This window comes from Bacillus rossius, chromosome 7, assembly GCF_032445375.1.
Source record: "Bacillus rossius redtenbacheri isolate Brsri chromosome 7, Brsri_v3, whole genome shotgun sequence".
Taxonomy (NCBI): Eukaryota; Metazoa; Arthropoda; class Insecta; order Phasmatodea; family Bacillidae; genus Bacillus; species Bacillus rossius.
In genome coordinates, this window is record NC_086335.1 from 71,918,853 (window position 1) to 71,930,740 (window position 11,888).

The window sequence follows — 11,888 nt, forward strand, 5'->3', positions numbered from 1 at the left end:
CCACACATGCGGCAGCATCACTGGAGTGTGTTGGTGTTGCATATTGAGGGGAGGGGGGTGCTATATCACAGAGTCGCTTCTGTGTAAGACCGGGACTGCGGGATATAATAAATGTTCCGCCCACCAATCACATCGGGTCCTGCGGGGGCAATATAACTGCGCTGGCCAAAACAAAAAGCTGCGTTTGTTTTGTTTTCGTTCCCGCAGAGAATAACACTTCGCTCGCGACAGAGAGGAACAGAGAGAAGGGGTGGAAAAAAAGATTGTTTAAGGGACAGCTGGGCAGGTCTAGTGTCTATGCATCAGCTATCTTCTCAGGAGTAAAGCATCGGCCAATGTAAACTGTTGGAGGTCCACGAATGAAGGAGAATATTCACGCTGTTCTTCTATACTATCTTTTTCTGTTCGTTCTCCACCTTGTTCGCCTGCAGTTCCTACCTTATTGCAAAGTTGCGTGTCTCGCTAGAGCGCTACTTAAGGGCGCGTGTTCATGCCTCGCCGGTCGCGTGAGGCCAAGGACACTCGCTACTGACGGCACTGGCCCCCTGGCGACTGGTCGGGTAGCGAGCGTGACAGAGGCGCTACCAGCTGCATAGCAGAGTCTAAAAGGTCCAACAGTATACCTGATGCAGATAAAGTGCTTCTATTGCAAACCAAGGTCCTATGGCAGAACTGAGACAGTCTAAGTGCTCCTATGGTAAACCAAGACACAGTCTAAGAGATCCTATAGTAGACCTGAGACAGACTAAGTGCTCCTATGGTAAACCAAGGTAGGGGAAAGGTGGGTATCCGCGGACAGTGGGTAGCCCCGGACATGCCGTAGTTTACCTACTTCTCGCTAGGTGGCAGTACTGTCAAGTTTTGTCCAGAACTCCCTCCGTATACAGTGCTGTCCGCACACAGTTGAGATTTATTCGTTTAAGCGCGTGGATGTAGTTCGTATGTTTGTGTTTTGTGGTAAAGATTTTTACGATGCAGTTAATATCTGGAAGCGTCTCACGACACTGTTGGTAAGCGAAACTGAATGATAGGTACACAATGTCATATTTATAAGGCGTTTTTGAACATACAATTTAGGGATGCTCGTATTGGCAACAGTTTTTATGTTATGTTTATTAGTTCGAGCTATTGCGTTGCGGGTAGCCACGGACACTCCAAAAGAGGGTAGCTGCGGACACATCATTTGATAGGTAAAATGTAAAATATTAAAATAAACTTTGTTTAGCAGGTTAATTATTTTTATAAATATATTGGGGTCGTATGTTACAGTTGGTTGACGCAAAAATCATGCCGAAATTCAAAGGAAGAACTACCAATAGGGGATCGTTAAGTGAAGTTACAATGAAAATTGCTGTAGAACATGTGTTGAGTGGTAAAATGAGTGTACGAGATGCAGCAACACATTTTAATGTTCCAAAAAGTTCTGTTCAGGATAAAGTCACTGATTAAGAAAGGGTTTGAATGTGAACTGAAGCCTTAACTTGGATGTTTTGAACAAACATTTCCTTCAAATTTTGAAGAAGAGCTGGCACAACACATTAGAGAATTTGATGATAGGTTAATGGGGTTGAGTAGAAAGGAATTTCTGAATTTGGCATTCGACCTAGCAGAGACACTTGGAATTCCACACAGATTTAACAGGGACACCAAATGTGCTGGGAAAGATTTTTACAACTCTACCAGTTTGATGAGGTGTGTTGGTTTTAATGAAACTCAAGTTAAATTATTTTTCGAAAAACTGGCATTACTAATAGAGATATACAACTTCCCACCTTCTAAAATGTACAATGCGGACGAAATGGGGTTTTCAACTGTCCACCAAAATCAGAAAGTCTTGTCTGTTAAAGGAAAGAAGCAAGTTGGAAAATTGACATCTGCTGAAAGAGGCCGAAACGTTACAGCTATGCTTTGCATGAATCCTGTTGGCCATTTCATTCCACTTATGTTTATTTTCCCGAGGAAGAGAATGAATGACAGACTAATGATAGGAGCACCTGATGAATCCATCGCTGCAGCTCAGTCAAATTGTTGAATGAATGCAGAAACATTATTAGTGTGGTTGAAACATTTTTTTCGATACACTCAGCCTACACACCAGAACCCTGTTTTGTTGCTGTTAGATGGACATTCTAGCCACAAGGACCTTGCTGTGATATGTTATGCTAGGGAACATAATGTCCACATGATAAGCACTCCTCCTCACACTATTCACAAACTCCAATCATTGGCCAGAACTTTCATGAAGCCATTCAAGAATGCTTTTGCTGAAAGTTGTGCTCTGTGGAAACGACAAAATGCTGGTCTAAGAATAACAGAAAATGAAATAGCAAGACTGGTTTCAAGTGCATATAGGAAGTCTTGTCGTCTTGATATTGCAAACAATGTGTTTTCTTGCACAGGCATCTATCCTTTGAACCCTGGAGTTTTCTCTGACCTAGATTTTATTCCATCACTTCTGACAGAAATTCCTGAAGCACCTAAAGTCGATAATAGAAGAGCTCCTAGCAATGATCCTGTTACTGCTGCACAACCATCTTGCAGTTCAATTTCTAATCAGGCAACAGAAACACATAGGCCTATTCCAATGACAGAAACCTCTGATGATCCTGTGAAATCGCCCAGATCAATCAATTCTAGGTCGAATGTTGAAGACAACAGCCATCCCTCAACATCAACGAATGCTACAAATGTTTTGAAAACTTTGTCGCCTCTTCCAGATGCCAGTAAAAGAAGTTCATGTAGGAAACGAAAAACTCAGCGAAGTGAAATTCTAACATCAAGCCCTTACAAAGAAGCTGTGGAGTTTAAGACACGACCGAAAACCAAAAATATTCTACGAAAAAAACCTAGCAAACTGTCACTTACTGTGGAACGGTCCAAGTCGAAACAGTGTCATAAAAAATTGTCAAGGAAAACATCTTTACCAGTTACGAAGACAACGTGCATAATCTGCTGTGAAAGTTTCGAAGAAAACTGGATTCAATGTTGTACATGTAAGGGATGGGCACATGAGGAATGAGCTGGAGGTGATCCAGATGATGTATCCTTTAACTGTGATTTGTGCTTAATGAAGAAATGATGTGTCCGGGGCTACCCGACGTGTATCGTTTCTGTGCAAAAAACATAAGCACCATTGTAATCCTCATTTTCGTTCATTAGAAGATTGTATGTGTTTGTATTGGCAATGTATGCACATATAGTGTTTCAAGCGTAAAACTGACATATTAACTTTTTAAATATATATGAAAATTTTTCAGATATATGTAATTATGCTTAAGTGTCCGGGACTACCCACCTCTCCCCTACTGTCTAAGAGGTCCTACGGCAGACCTGAGACACGTGGTGTCGAACAGGCCAAGACAACAGCCCCTGGAAAGAGGCGAGGTGACCCGGGGCGGGAGGCAGGCCTGTGTCCGGCGGGAATGTCGCATATCGATTGTCTGGCCGCGCGGCAGCGACCCGGGGTCGACCCTAATGGCAAATCGATAGGTCGTTATTTCGGCGCCAGGTGAGGCGCGTGTCCCAGTGCTACTTCGGAGGGTTGCACCTGGGCATCAACACGGTACATGCCTAATCAGGATGTCGTGGTGCCTGCTGGAGACAGAGTCCTGTAGAGGAGAGATGAGAAGTACCTAGTACTGACAAGATGATCTTAGTTTGGTTCGCGTGCATGATGTGTTTGAACCAACGATTTTCTGTCATGAACGCAACAACACAATCGTGCAAGTGTGCTTGATGATTTTAGGAGAAGGCGCAGTAAGAGCTAGTGCATGAGAGAAAGTTCACGCACGTTCTCATGAATGCACAGTGTAACTTTAGCCTTAGTCCTTCAAACGGATTCTTTTCATCGTTATTAGTACAAACGATCATCACGGTTTAAGTTAGTTGCTTTCTCACGTACTCTTCCACATAAAATGGCTGTTTGAAGCATGCAGAACAAAAAAATATATTTAAAGACACTGGGTGGAAAAAATTAATGATTTTCAATGAAAATAAAAAGTACTTGGCGGCCAAAATCGAAGTGGTTTTAGAATAGTACCAGTGGCAACTATCGTAGGTCGAGATAACACCGAGCGCCATCTGAAAGCAGTGCTACGTGTGCTACTTGTCGTTCCCCGGAACATGGTTTTGGTAGTGTGACGTCACAAGTCAGGTATTATTATTTCTATTTAATACCACACACCTATATACCAATCTGTTTTTATGACTGTCTTGTTTACTTAAGAGTTGCTGTTGTGTCATATGTCGGAGATGTGAGCTATTTAAAAATAATAATCGCTAGGTGACAAACTAGTTTGGATCCTTTATGAGGGATTTCTTGCTTTAAATGACAAAACTACACATCATGGACCTAACTGTTTTACTTTCTTAGAAGTGTGCCGAGATCGAACAGTGTTTTGTGCAAGCTCTAATTGCCACGCACGGGAGAGGGAACAGAACATAGGCAAGATGCACAATAACAAGCCTTTCATTAAAAGGATCGAATAAGCAGTAAATAATCTGATAACCTGTTTGTTTGAATGAAAGAAAACATAACTTCCACGACATCAAAAATATATTTCAGTAATGAATGGCCTCCGATCTAAACCAACATATAACTGCAACAAGTAATTGCACGTGTAAGCTTACCGCATACAAGATATTACTTACAGAACTTGTTATATTACTGTTAGCAAATGTATAATTAACAAGAATAAACGTTACGAAATGACAGGAAAAAAACCCATGTTTAAACTCACTTTAAGCGAGCGTGATGTTACAATTTCACACGCGATAGTAAAAGGCTTAGCGCATGTTTGCGAAACATTACTAACAGGATTCAGCTCAGCACAAATTAGTTTGAATAGCATTAATATGAAGAGATCGCGAGCCAGCTACAAGAATATAGCAATCAACAAGCGATCCTACAAGCGTAATGGAGCAAAGGTAAACGATAAACGGGACTGGGACATGACATACAGTAACACCTCGTTTGTCCGGCCCTCGTTAATCCGGGTCGCCGGGCAATCCGGATCAGATTGTTAGATATTTTATTTAGTGTTCACATAAAAAATGACAATTGTATTCTACATCCATGCAAATACGGTTAGCAAACGATAATGTACCTGACCACATGGGCGTAGATAAGGGGAAGCTGGGGTCCTGGGGGCCTAGGAAGCCTGGGGGCCTATGAGGCCTGAGGTCTTGAAGGACTGGGGGCTTGAGAGTTTGGAGGCCTGGTAGTTGGGGGCTTGAATGGCTTTGGGGCTGAAGGGCCTGGGGGCATGGAGAGTCTGGGGGCCTGGAGTGCTTGGAGGCCTTAGAGGGTCTGGGGCCTGGGGACCTGGGGGCCAGGAGGGCCTAGGGCCTGGGGGCCTTCCCCTGGAATTAAGAAGCCCCTCACTAGGTGCAAGCTTACACTTTCGAAATTGTTTGATGTCAAAACTATGTCTAACAGATACCTTTCTGTATATTTTAAAGTTTTCTACTTATTGCACGCATGTAGGCAAAAATACGGGCAACATGCCAGCCGCTGTCCAGAGATGACATGTGTCGGTTAACCCCTCCCCCCCCAGGGGGTTTCACCGGACCCACCTTGCGCCCCTGTTGACAAGTTTGCCAGTAAAGTGAAACAGCAGACACAGGGCACGAAACCCCACCGGCTGACGGCACAAGCTACTAACTTGCACATGGTTAACCCCTAGGCCTAAGGGCAAAACAACCACCAGGAAGTTAAGGCAAGAGCGACCAGCTCAGACACAATATGCACCCAAGATAAGGGCGAACCTCTGCTCCTTGGCCCAGAAGCACGGAGCACAACAGGCTGCAGGGAGGGCGTAGCACAAGGACATCTTACACTAGGGCTCTCCCGCCGATGAAACAGCGCACCCGCAACTATTCAATATGTTGTTTTATTTATTTTTGATTGTTTTGCTTTATTTTGTACCTTCATTACTTCCATTAAAATTCTTAATAGGTACTTGATTTATAAGAAGATTCTGTAGGATTATTTCTCATGTGGGTTACATTTATTTAGAATAACAGGGACTCCAGCAAATTAAAATTTCATCTTCGAGTCAACGTAACACAAATTACAAATTCTAAATTACTACGCGTTAATTTATATTTTTAACTATCAGTAAAAAATAAAATTTAGAAACAATAACATATAAGCCGTCTTATCTGTCTCTAGAGCACGACACACCACCGACTCGTCTCTGTACGCGCAGAAGGCTTATAGCAGCATCACACAGCATCCCACAGCATCACACAGCATTACACAGCAACCCAGGTGACAAGGAGAGCGAGGTAAGACATGTTTGTGCCTGATGATCGTCTCCTGCGCCTGTGTGCAGGCTTCCCGCTGCACTCGTCCAGCCCTGCCTGGTGAGTCTACAGGCGCCGGGTATTACTAATGTCCTCATTGTCCAACCCTGCCTGGTGAGTCTACAGGAGCCGGGTATTACTAATGTCCTCATTGTCCAACCCTGCCTCGTGAGTCTACAGGAGCCGGGTATTACTAATGTCCTCATTGTCCAGCCCTGCCTGGTGAGTCTACAGGAGCCGGGTATTACTAATGTCCTCATTGTCCAGCCCTGCCTGGTGAGTCTACAGGAGCTGGGTATTACTAATGTCCTCATTGTCCAGCCCTGCCTGGTGAGTCTACAGGAGCTGGGTATTACTAATGTCCTCATTGTCCAACCCTGCCTGGTGAGTCTACAGGAGCCGGGTATTACTAATGTCCTCATTGTCCAGCCCTGCCTGGTGAGTCTACAGGAGCCGGGTATTACTAATGTCCTCATTGTCCAGCCCTGCCTGGTGAGTCTACAGGAGCCGGGTATTACTAATGTCCTCATTGTCCAGCCCTGCCTGGTGAGTCTACAGGAGCCGGGTATTACTAATGTCCTCATTGTCCAGCCCTGCCTTGTGAGTCTACAGGCGCCGGGTATTACTAATGTCCTCATTGTCCAGCCCTGCCTGGTGAGTCTACAGGAGCCGGGTATTACTAATGTCCTCATTGTCCAACCCTGCCTGGTAAGTCTACAGGAGCCGGGTATTACTAATGTCCTCATTGTCCAGCCCTGCCTGGTGAGTCTACAGGAGCCGGGTATTACTAATGTCCTCATTGTCCAGCCCTGCCTGGTGAGTCTACAGGAGCCGGGTATTACTAATGTCCTCATTGTCCAACCCTGCCTGGTGAGTCTACAGGAGCCGGGTATTACTAATGTCCTCATTGTCCAGCCCTGCCTGGTGAGTCTACAGGAGCCGGGTATTACTAATGTCCTCATTGTCCAGCCCTGCCTGGTGAGTCTACAGGAGCCGGGTATTACTAATGTTCTCATTGTCCAGCCCTGCCTGGTGAGTCTACAGGCGCCGGGTATTACTAATGTCCTCATTGTCCAACCCTGCCTGGTGAGTCTACAGGCGCCGGGTATTACTAATGTCCTCATTGTCCAGCCCTGCCTGGTGAGTCTACAGGAGCCGGGTATTACTAATGTCCTCATTGTCCAGCCCTGCCTGGTGAGTCTACAGGAGCCGGGTATTACTAATGTCCTCATTGTCCAGCCCTGCCTGGTGAGTCTACAGGCGCCGGGTATTACTAATGTCCTCATTGTCCAACCCTGCCTGGTGAGTCTACAGGCGCCGGGTATTACTAATGTCCTCATTGTCCAGCCCTGCCTGGTGAGTCTACAGGAGCCGGGTATTACTAATGTTCTCATTGTCCAGCCCTGCCTGGTGAGTCTACAGGTGCCGGGTATTACTAATGTCCTCATTGTCCAGCCCTGCCTGGTGAGTCTACAGGAGCCGGGTATTACTAATGTTCTCATTGTCCAGCCCTGCCTGGTGAGTCTACAGGCGCCGGGTATTACTACTGTCCTCATTGTCCAGCCCTGCCTGGTGAGTCTACAGGAGCCGGGTATTACTCCTGATAAGCGCGTGAGTGAAAGGCGCGGAACACTTCACACGAACCACTCCACCATATTGCTTTCGACCTCTTCTCCCGCGCAGAGTCACAGGGAAGAACCCATTTGCAGGTCACACTTTGGCGCTTCTATTTTCCACGCAGAAGAAGCGTGGATATCCGCTCGTCGGTTTCCATTGTTTCGATACGATCGTCCTTTGTCGCGCAGGGGAGCCTGGGAACCACCAGTCGCCTGGTACTAACTCGTAGGTCGCTCAGCAGTAGGGGCCTAACGGTCTGCTGACGGACACCTCCTGTCTGTCGGCCGCACTGCCTGCAGCGACATGCTGTGACCTCTGTACTGTCAGTTCACATTATTGAACATTCTCTTTTTTAATAAACACCACAAAGATTGTGGAGTTTAGATGTTGAAAATTACTCACTCTTACCTGAGCGGGTCTTGGAGAAAACGGGGTTCCATTGGGTAAACACCATGGACGTTTTAGGCCTAGGTGCCGTGTAAACTTTGCACAAATATTTTCTAGTGCAGATGCATAGGTGCTAACCTGACATGTGAAGAATTGGGAAAAGAACTATAACTGGAAGTATTTATCCGATATAGATTGTCGCCCGTGTAGTCAGATGAATACCGACTAACGAGGCCTGACAGCCCCGAGTGGCCTAAGGGGATGGTCTTTGGGACGAGGTATGGGCCTAACAGCCCTGACAGGTTGGTCTTCGTGAACAAGTAAGAGGGGCTAGTTAGTGGGACGATGTTCGAGCCTGAAGAGTCACTCACCCGAGTACACCAGGCCCGGCAGCAGGCCAGCCGACGTGTCGAACAGTGGGTGCTGCACGGTCAGGTTGAGGCTGCCGGGGGCGGCCGCCTCCTCGGCCCCCGAGTGCTCGCACAGCTCGAGGGGTGGCGCGGGGTCGGGGGCGGATGCCCGGCACAGCACCCCGCACAGCCCTGCCACCACCACCACCAGTCCGCGCACCATCCCTGGACACATCGCCGGGGTAGTCGTCACCCTGTCCTCCGACTCACGTGCAGCTCTTTCGTCCCAGGGACCAGGAGGCGCATCCGACGTACAGGTCTCTCGTCAACTCTAGACGTACTTGAGGAAACTTCTTTAGCCCTATAAACGTCTGCTATAAAATTCATTAGAACTAACAATTAGTCTCAAACTTATATTATGTATTAGGAAAAGTTCTTAAGCTTCGATGGTAAACTCGCACCAACTTGGACATGTAAATTGATATATTTTTCATATTTCTCCAAAAAAGAATATTCTCCTTGGTATTTGTACTGAGAAGCTTGGATTGTCTAGACACACATCACCGAGCCTCTAGGTGGCTATCCAGCGAGGTTCTAGCAGCGGAGCAACTCGGGCCGTGACACTGGGTGATCCCGCAGCAGCCATGCTAGGCCCGCCGCACCATGCACCGTGGTTGTCCTCGCGACATGAGCGCGGCGCCGTGTTCCACAGACCACCGCGCCACTGCCTGCTGCTGCTGCTGCTGCTGCTCTGTTTATGGTCCTAGATCCTCGCCACGGAGACGCTTGAAGACCCTAGATCCCGCCAGCCGCGCCGGCACGTGCACTTCGTGTGGTGACGCGGACACTTCTGCGTGATGCTACTCTATGTACTGTCCTAGATCCTCGCCACGGAGGCGCGAGCAGGCCCTAGATCCCGCCAGCCGCGCCGGCACGTGCACTTCGTGTGGTGACGCGGACACTTCTGCGTGATGCTACTCTATGTACTGTCCTAGATCCTCACCCCGGAGGCGCGAGCAGGCCCTAGATCCCGCCAGCCGCGCCGGCACGTGCACTTCGTGTGGTGACGCGGACACTTCTGCGTGATGCTACTCTATGACTGTCCTAGATCCTCACCCCGGAGGCGCGAGCAGGCCCTAGATCCCGCCAGCCGCGCCGGCACGTGCACTTCGTGTGGTGACGCGGACACTTCTGCGTGATGCTACTCTATGTACTGTCCTAGATCCTCACCCCGGAGGCGCGAGCAGGCCCTAGATCCCGCCATCCGCGCCGGCACGTGCACTTCGTGTGGTGACGCGGACACTTCTGCGTGATGCTACTCTATGACTGTCCTAGATCCTCACCCCGGAGGCGCGAGCAGGCCCTAGATCCCGCCAGCCGCGCCGGCACGTGCACTTCGTGTGGTGACGCGGACACTTCTGCGTGATGCTACTCTATGACTGTCCTAGATCCTCACCCCGGAGGCGCGAGCAGGCCCTAGATCCCGCCAGCCGCGCCGGCACGTGCACTTCGTGTGGTGACGCGGACACTTCTGCGTGATGCTACTCTATGTACTGTCCTAGATCCTCACCCCGGAGGCGCGAGCAGGCCCTAGATCCCGCCAGCCGCGCCGGCACGTGCACTTCGTGTGGTGACGCGGACACTTCTGCGTGATGCTACTCTATGCACTGTCCTAGATCCTCGCCACGGAGGCGCGAGAAGGCTCTAGATCGCGCGAGCTGCACGACGCGCGCACCTCGCGTGGTGACTCGGGCGCTACTGGCCCCAGCTAGAGCCTGCGCCTGTGCGCGGACTCACTGCGCAGATAGCATCAGCCCCTCCCCCTGCACCGTGTGGTCAGGGGATCGATGATCGGCCTCGTGGGTCGCGGCGACGTCTTGGCTTGTGTTCGTCACGCCACGGTCTGCCTGCGTGAGGCTGGCCGCGGCTAGCCCTCACCTGCCTATTCTGCTTCTCTTCTCCAGTCACTCCAGTTCAAACGTAGACAGCTAATGTTTGAAGTGAAACGTTTTTCACAGATTTTTTCACAGGTCGTCAAAGTGTTGACGAAAAGAGCGTTACGGGAAAGTGTAACAATCACTAAGAGATTGGTGTACACGCATCGCTCTTTGGGGCCAAGTTTGTCCTCCTCGCACTTATATAGCGACTACGAGCAACTGGGTGTGGATATGTCAACTGCACACATTATGCTGTCTTCTGACACTACTATACACAGGATTCTCAAGTTTATATCAATTTGGAAATACATAATGGCACATTGCGAACTTATGTATCATATATTAGCCATTAAGTAACTCTGATGGCAGCAACAGCGCCGTGTTAGTGAGCTGACAAAACTGCAACCAGTCGTAGACGTTTCACTCAAATACTCGTGGCTGCCATGCGATGCGACTGACTCCTTTCTTTTCAGTCAGGCAACAGTGAGACATACTTCAGCAATTTTCAGAATGACGTGGGGTTGTCTCCCACTGCTCCGGGCTGGAGCATATTATGCAGAATATCGTATCTTGGGTGGGGGTGGGGGGGGGGGGGGTTAGATACAATTTCTTTGTCTGCTGTTTGCTTTCAAATTATTTCCTTTTGTTGGTGGATATAATAAATGTTTTTTTTTATTTCTTAGGATTTCGTGGGGATGGAATAATATATCCTCCATCAACACCCCCCCCCCCTCCCCCCAACCATCTTGTGTTCGCTAATGGCACCGGGAACGCACTGCTGACTGCAATGGATGCGGAAATGCTACCTTGTGGCCCTTGGCCACAGTAAGGTTAGTTTAAATTGTTTTGCCTGTTAATCGTGGTACCTTTTTAATAAGGGCTTAGTCCACTAAGAGTTTAACTAAATTAAGGCACACCTAAACATTTTATAGCATATAATTTTAAAATGTATAATATAAGTGTAGGTTAAAACTTTTAAAAGAATTTATATGTTCAGGAAAGGCATTAATTTTGTAGGAACTAAAGTCTGTAAAATGATTGAAATTTAGGTAATAATCTGACGCCCGCAGTCTTAAGCTCAGCTGTGTATGATACTCACCCAGCTAACTAAAAGTATTAATGGAGGTGGGCCAGCGAGGCGGGCCGGGGGATGTGGTCGGTCAGGTGGCCCGTTGGCCCATGGGTTGAGCGCGGTCCCGCACGGCCCAATAGCAGCGGACCATTCCCCGCTTCGCCCTTCCCCAACCATGGACCCCTCAGTCCCTCTGGAGAGTTCTACGGGCACCCGGAG